Here is a 7726-nt window from a genome sequence, read left to right as displayed (position 1 = left end):
GACAATACTTGCATGAGTTTTTGGGGTTTTTTTTCTCCTTCAGCACAGTGCAACATGGATACATTTTTGAAATTACAGAAATTCTGTAGATGGGAAAAATAGTTCTTTCCCATGTTGCTGGGAGAATGGTGCAGCCAACAGATTTCTGGCCCAGCTGCTGCTCTGAAGCTGTTACACTGGTCATTGCATACACTGGAGAGTTCAGCCAGTGAATTATGGCTTGCTATAATAAGAATGTTCTGCTTTCCATTAGCTCACACTCACTGGAACAATAGCAAATGCACTGAAGCAACCCGTGCGGCAGTCAGTGACATTTCAGGGTCTCTTTGCTTCATTGCTGGAGTCAAACAAGTTCTGGCAAAAGGACACCTTGGTCACAGTGTCAGAACTAACAGAGCAGCTTTTCTGCGGAGACAGAAGCTGCAGGCCAGAGAAACAGCAAAGCACTTTGAATTCAAAAGCAGCCTAGCAAAAGTTGAAAATAACTCCAAGCAGAGATCATAAATCACGTATTAAAACTCAATGCAGAGCACTCTTGTGGCACTGTACGAGTAATAAATAACACCTCAAGCTGTTAGTAACAACTTGAATACTTCTTTATCAAACTACCCTTTGAAACAAAAGATATGTGTATCTCCTAAACTGAAATTCTTGCTGCAAGTCATAGAAAAGAGACTCTTTCTCTCAGCAGAGGCAGTGTAGGAAGATATCCGAGTTTGGGTCACACAACCAGAAGTTGGATCAGCTCATATGAGAAATGAGCGCTCAAAGAATTCCCATGTGATCTCATCTCTTTGGGAGGACAGACCACTTATAAAAGGCCAGAGTAGTCACACAAGTCACAGAACTGAGTGGCTGGCACTATCTGTTAGGTAACCTAAACATTTTCATATCTGCCACTGTTCTTTCGAAACGAGCATGCTGAACGCAATCGGCATTACCTTTTTCCACACTGAGGACAACTCAAGGTCAGGATACTTAAATTTAGGGATCTATATATGCACAGTTATAGTCAATGCAGTCCAAGAAGCCTATAAATGATTTATTCAGTCACCATGAGATTCTGCTGTAGGATGAGGTGAGCTGCTCTGTAGGCGTTACTGACTGTACTGGCTAGAGGCATGATTCGCATTCAAATGTCTAACACTGTTTTAACAGCAGAGGTATTTTGGCATCCAGCTGCTCCAAAAAGACATGGGTTTCCCCTTTGTTGTAAGTGCCAACCACACGTCTTGAACTTCTGAAATACTTCAAATGGCACCAACGTTTAGCCAATTGAATTGAGCTACTGGTCTCCATTGGCCATAGTGAAAACCTAGACACCAAGCATATTTGTATATACCTACAGGTAGACACATTAATATAAAGGTCTTCATCGTGAACTGAACTCCACTCTAGATATTGCATATCTGTCTCTGCACTTGAAGATTTCTTTGGTTTGAAGTTTTGTTCTGAGGTTGTTGTGCCTATTGCTTGCAGAATCCCACATGCTTTTTTACCCATTGCGAGGCAATCTGAAATACTTTTCAGCAACAGTTTACGTTACTAAGCCACAAGGCTTTAAAAACCACAAGGTTTGATAAAGTCTAGCAGCTTGAGGTGTTATTAAGTCACAAGCCTGGTGCAGAGTAGATAAACATGCACACGGGTGGTTCAGTGTTTCAAGACCCCTTTCGAGCCTTCTTAACCTCAGCCCACAGCAGAGAGCTAAACATTGGAGCCACTGGCATCATCCAAGTTTTTTAAGAAAGCCACTGGAAGGCAGCTGGATGCCCTCCTTCACTGTTCAAAGATGAGAAAATTTAGATAGCTATGAGTGAAGTAGGAATGAAAATATGTGAGAGCAGCAGATGAAAATAGAAAGCAAGCACAAAAGAGCAAGCCACATTGATAACCAAGGACACAACTGGCAGCAGTCAAATTGGTGTCTGTGGAGGAATGAGTTGTGTGCTCACGTTATGGCCAGAAGGTCTGTGCTCTGATGACAGGTGGATGGCAGTAGGGTTACGGCACATCTCTGGCTGTGCTGCCTTCTGCTGCCCCACCCGGAGGACAGACTAAGATACCACCCAAAAAGGGTAATCATGGCCAACAGGCAGTAACCTTGCCTGCGATTCACAGAGAGTGAAGTAAACAAGATTATAAGGCAAAAAGGCCATGCCATAATAGCAACTATCTCATTCCTACAAGGTATAAGAGGCCTGTTCAAGCAACAGTTCATCATTGCCAGTCGTGATTAAACCAAGAGAAGGGGCGAAGACCCAAAAGCAGCACCCCTTGTCTTCCATATCACACACAAGCGCTCCTGGCTAGACCCCTTGAACACATACATCTTGGTGCTTGTGAGTAGGTGGGTGTGAGAGTGTGAGTGGTTTGAATCAGTTCACTTAGGGCTCTTCAAAATAAAATGAAAATAAAATTCCCATCCCCTGAACCTTCCATACGGTTTTGCACTGCCTTTTGCTACACTAGTTTCCTACAGCTGTACCCCATCAGGGAAAATCCTACCTGAATAGGTTCAGACCTCTCAAGAGCTTCCTCTTTTTCCAATATAAAATGCCCTGATCCTTGTGAAACCAGTACAGAAACTGCTCACAGATACAGACTTTCTGCAGGAATATAGTAACCCTACCTGCTCAATCCAACTAAAACTCATAATGAAAAGTATGGGTCTAAAAAAGAGGAAAACATTGTTTCCACTACGCTATTTTGGTTTGCTGCTGGCTGTCGTCATTTTCCTGTTCCTGAGACAATTCACTGCTGGTTGTTAGAATCCCCTGTCACCCCCATCGCAACTCTTTCAAATCACATCAGCACAAAGCAGAGCAGAGTTTACTAGGTGGTGTTTCAATTTACTAAAGCAAAGATTATATGGGAAGGAAGATCACATGGGGGCTGAACTTCCTTCTCCTGTTCTAATTAGGCTTCGACCACTTGAAAATTTAGCCCTTTTTGTTCATAGACTTCCGCATTTGCTAGTTATCACTTTGCTTTTGAACATGAAAAGAGGATCCAGCATTCACTGTTTGTCATTCAACGTAAGACTCAATCAAATTCTGAATAGCATCTGTTCAGGAGTGATTGTTCCAGTTCATTCGTTTTGGAGCTTTTCTGCCAGTCCGTATTACTTATTTTGGTTTTCCTGGAATGAAATCTAAACAAAAACTGCCCGCTATTAGAACTGCCATTCCAGTGAGTCACTACCCCACTCTGCAGCTTGGAGCGAGCAACTAGATCACTCCATACCTCGGCTGTGCGCTCTGAAAAACAGCGCTAATGAGTTATGCTTTACTGATAACGAAAAAAGTGAATATGAATGGAATTATTCCAAGAGAGCAAATCACAAAATAAATATTTATTAATCAGTGATGCTAAGAAGATAACGTGCTGGTGGGAGCAATTGCATTTTGACTGAAAGTCACCATGACGAGGCACAAATTGTTATTAAGGTTATTAATGTGATAATGACTGTCTTCATTCACTGACATTGCAGGGATTAGCAATGCTCCTGAGCACATTTATGGCTCTTTCCGGGTTATTGTTCCCTCCCATGAGATACTGTTGTTGTCAATAGCTGCCCATCCTGCAGGTACTGCTCAGTCATGCCTCCCAGGCAGTGACTCAGCAAAACAACTGCATAATCATCATCAGGACTTCCACAGGCTGAGGAATCACAGAATCACAGAATGGTTGAGGTTGGAAGGGACCTCTGGAGATCATCTAGTCCAACCCCCCTGCTCAAGCAGGGTCCTCTAGAGCATATTGCCCAGGATCACATCCAGACGAATTTCTGAGGAATTTCAAGGAAAAGGAGCAAACGTTGTTGAAGGTGTTCACAGTGACCTTTTCAGAGAAGAGGGAGTTCCTGTGAGGAAAAACACAAAAGTGCTTGTTTGAAAATTATCGAGTTGGAAACGGAAATTCGCATCATAAGCTCATCAGAGGTAGCTCCAAAAGCTGAATGGGTTATTTTATGAGTTGTTTTAGCTAAGCAGTCACAGCGTGCAGGGTAGTAGTCAGTTCATGGGAATAAGCAATTAATTTTGTCAGTAATAAATCCAATGAAGCCTTGTTTCTTATGAATTAGTTCTTCACTTTCTTAATCACCCAGTGCAATAGCTCTGACAGCTCCCCTGACTAACGCTCTGTATGACTTTCTGCTCGCCTCAGCAGTACACTCGTCTTCTTCTCACCTCCCCTAAGTGCTCACGGAGTGAAAAGCAGCAAGTGCTCCCTCCGGTCCCTACCAGGGGACATGCTGGCTGGCAGCCTGATACCTACAGTGCAACTGGCCTGCTGCCAAACATGGCACTGTTGCTAGTGCCACAAGCTACTGTTGAGCACTTACTTTAAAGTAGTTTTTGCCTCAGTGGAGACAGTATTTAAAATTTCCTTTCTTATCCAGATCCTATCCTCAAAAGTCTTGTAGAAAATTCCACTATTCTACTATTCTTCGTCTCAGCTGATCATCCTAACTAAGCAATAGAGAGAAACAGGCACTCTTAGGTCTGTGATTCATCCCATCCCAAAATAGATGTCTAAATTAGGTCACTCGAATCATGTTTAAAAGTGCCAACTGGTCTCCACCAACTCTAAGGAGAACCAAGGTGACTATCTCCAATGAAGACATTGATACTGTATGAGTCTAAACTTAGGTGCAATGAATCCTACTACAATTCCTTTGAGATGTGTGTCACACTATTACATGATATTAAAATTTGGCACTGGTTTAAAATCTATTCGAGCAGGACAGATGGATAGACATTGTGATTGCCCAGGCCTTCCTTCCATAGGATCTGAAAAATCAAAAAGTACTGGAGAAGTGTGAGAAAATAAAAATATATTTGTGGCTGTTTCCACAGAGACAGATGCTAAATTCAATGAATAAATTATTTGTTGTGAATCCCTCAATCTGTTTTAGATTCTAGGCCTGTTCATCAGATTTAAATAATTTAACATCCCACATAATAAATTTCAAAAAGCTGCATCCAATATTTCCTGAATAAAATTCACAAATGCTCATTAAATTAGAGAAGGTAATGAAAAAGACAACAAATTTCAAATTAAGGACATCTTTTTTCTTTGAAACATTAAAATTCATAAAATTGTGTTTATCCCTTTAATAGGTTAAAAAAACCTGAACATCTATACATCAGCTTTCCCACACCTCAGGCCATTCTCTGCCTCTTTTCTGAGCCCTCTCCCTCTGCTCATCACCCCTATATGAGTGCAGGCACTAGAGCGAGGCACCCTAGCACTGGTGTTAGCACTGTCTTCCCAGCACTTAAAACCACTATATGTTCTTTCTTTAACTGCAAGCACCAAAAAGTTGACTTATTCTACAACGAGGAACTGCCACTCCCTCTGTTAGTTCACTTACCTTTTTGTTTTCTTCAAGGTTTCCCAGGAATTAACATGTATTTTTCCAGTTATAAAGAAAGAGGGTGATGAAAGAAAGGATGGAAGAGAAGTCACATAAGACATATGGATTTTAACAAGAAGAGAATATTTAGTTGTTATGTATCGGAAAATGGAAAAAAAAAAAAAAAAGGCCATCAACTTGTACAGGACTTCAAACTCTCTCCTACATGCCTGTTTTTGAGCTCAGTCTGAGATTCCGCATACCTGTCTGCGTGAGCCTGGAGCGAGCCAGCAAAATCCCCACCAAGCGCTACTCTGCAGGTGCACAAGCACACTGCAACGCTGCAGTGCATTTACTGAATTTGTTTCTCAACACAAAAAAATCGGCCTCATTCAACGTCATTGTGAAAAGGAGGGCTGAAACACACAGTTGTACAATATATCCTCACCACTTACCTCATGTGTGAAACCTCAGGACAGCTGGGCTGTGGGCGCCTTCCAGCTTCTCTAACCCATTGCTTTTCACACGCAGCCTGGGTTGCCACATGCTCATTTCTGCAATCATGGGGACAGCCCAGGAAATCCCTGCTGCGGGCTATTGCTCGGGGTCAGTGTGCTTGCTGCTCCAGTGCTTACATCCTCCTTGGCAGGCCGTGGTGCTAGGCTTGGTGCTCGTGTGGGTACTGTCCACATTTGGCACAAGGGGGCATGAGAATCAGAGCAATTTCACCAAGGGTCACAAGGTCTCAGTGGAGATGGACATCATTGTCCCAGGGTAACAGCCTCCCACCAGCCTGGCTGTCTCATGTAACCTCCCCCCATGCTAAAATGTTGCATACACTTTCAAAAAGCATAAGGCAGCGCAGCCAGCAAAAGACGCAGTCCTGCATGTTTCTCCTCGACCTCCGCAGCCCCTACAGGCAGTTGGCTCCTGCCCCTCAGCGCTGCCTCGCAAGGGGCCATGTGGCTCTGTGGCTGTATGCAAAACCAGACCAAGAACCTGAGCCAGATTTTAACTTGCATTTTTGTTCTTACTGGTTCAGATTGCAGCCAGATCAGTTCCTCTGCCATTTATCGCAGGCTTATGCAAACATAAGGGAGAGGGTGGGAATGAGCAGGTTAGGGAGGGAACGCTATACCTTTTGGCAGCGATTTTGGTTCATGCCAGCATAACAATATAATGTGTAACCTCAAGTGACTTCTCACCCTCCCCAAAGCAGCCCTCTTCAGCTTTCTGCTTCATGAATGTGGCGGGCACATGACTGCTTCTGTGACTGGGCTGTGCAAGTCATATGGTTTGCAAATAGTAACAGTTCTTTTGAACTGGAATGCAAAATAAAAATCCTAGGAGAGGAGACTCTGAAGTATTCATTTTGCAAAATCATCAGGTTTTTGAAAAGCTAAATGAAGCCATTAGCTGCCCCGATCACCTGGGATTCCTCCTGGGCGGTGTCCAGGGCACAGCAGCATCCTTCGCATGGGACTGAACGGCGGAGCACAAGCCGAAGCAGATATCCTTGCATGCAGGCTGACCCTTCCAGATCCAAGCACAAACCTGCAAAACCTTCTCACAAAGCTGGGGATCTCCTGCTTTCCACCCTGCAGGTCTGCAGCAGGAAAGCCTGAGGCATCAGCCCACAGGCAGCCACCAGAGCAAGACTGTGTCCTGCCCCCCATCCCAGCAGTTCCCCAGGTGAGCTGGCACATTCCCAGGAGACCCCTCTGGTTTGACACATTGGTCAAAATTGATACGTGTCTATGAAGTGCCATCTTTGACGAATCTGCAATTAACTGTGAAAGATCAAGCTTCTGGCAAATTCCCCCCAGCTGTGTCTGCAGGCACCCGCTCCCCCAAAGCCCCCGACCTAGCAGCCAGGCTTTCTGTTTACGGAGGAATGAGGAAGAGGGTCCAGTGATGCAGTGATTGATTAGCCTTCGGCACAGACCCACTCTGCCAAAGGAGCACCTTCTAATTCCCAGGAAACTGGCCCGCAGAAACCCGGTTTCGTTTGTTAGGTCCACTAAGAGTTGCAGAAAACTGCCGTTTTGTGGCAGTTAAAATTGGAACACGAAGGTAAAGATTTAAGAGAGGTTTAAATAGTTAGAAAAATGACTATGTTCCTTATGTGTTAGAAAGAGATACAGTTCAATAAAATGAAGGCCTTCTCCAGTGTCTTCAGGACTGTTACTCCTTACCTTAGTGAGTGAACTATCAAGCTTTCTTGGCTTGATAGCATATGAGAGTTGTGCAATGCCAGACTATCCCAGAGCCACGTGGCTCTCGATGTTTTATGCTGAGTATAATGTGCAAATATGAAGTTATTGGTTTGCTAGCAAGTTTGCTCATGTGAAACAAGGCCAAGAG

The 7726-nt window shown here is 43.8% G+C and overlaps 1 long non-coding RNA gene across 1 annotated transcript; it reads right to left on the bottom strand.

Moving 5' to 3' along the window:
- Positions 1–3376: 3376 nt before the first annotated feature.
- On the bottom strand, positions 3377–7509 carry LOC138066563 (uncharacterized). The gene is made up of 3 exons (XR_011139875.1): positions 6792–7509; positions 5626–6044; positions 3377–3865 (listed from the first exon to the last, which is right to left on the bottom strand). It is a non-coding gene; the product is annotated as an uncharacterized lncRNA (long non-coding RNA).
- Between the last annotated feature and the right edge of the window lie 217 nt (positions 7510–7726).

The sequence above is a fragment of the Struthio camelus genome, chromosome 3 (genome assembly GCF_040807025.1).
Source record: "Struthio camelus isolate bStrCam1 chromosome 3, bStrCam1.hap1, whole genome shotgun sequence".
In the NCBI taxonomy this organism is placed as follows: domain Eukaryota; kingdom Metazoa; phylum Chordata; class Aves; order Struthioniformes; family Struthionidae; genus Struthio; species Struthio camelus.
The sequence above is the reverse complement of the archived record's forward strand: the minus strand, read 5'-3'. Positions and strand labels throughout refer to the sequence as shown.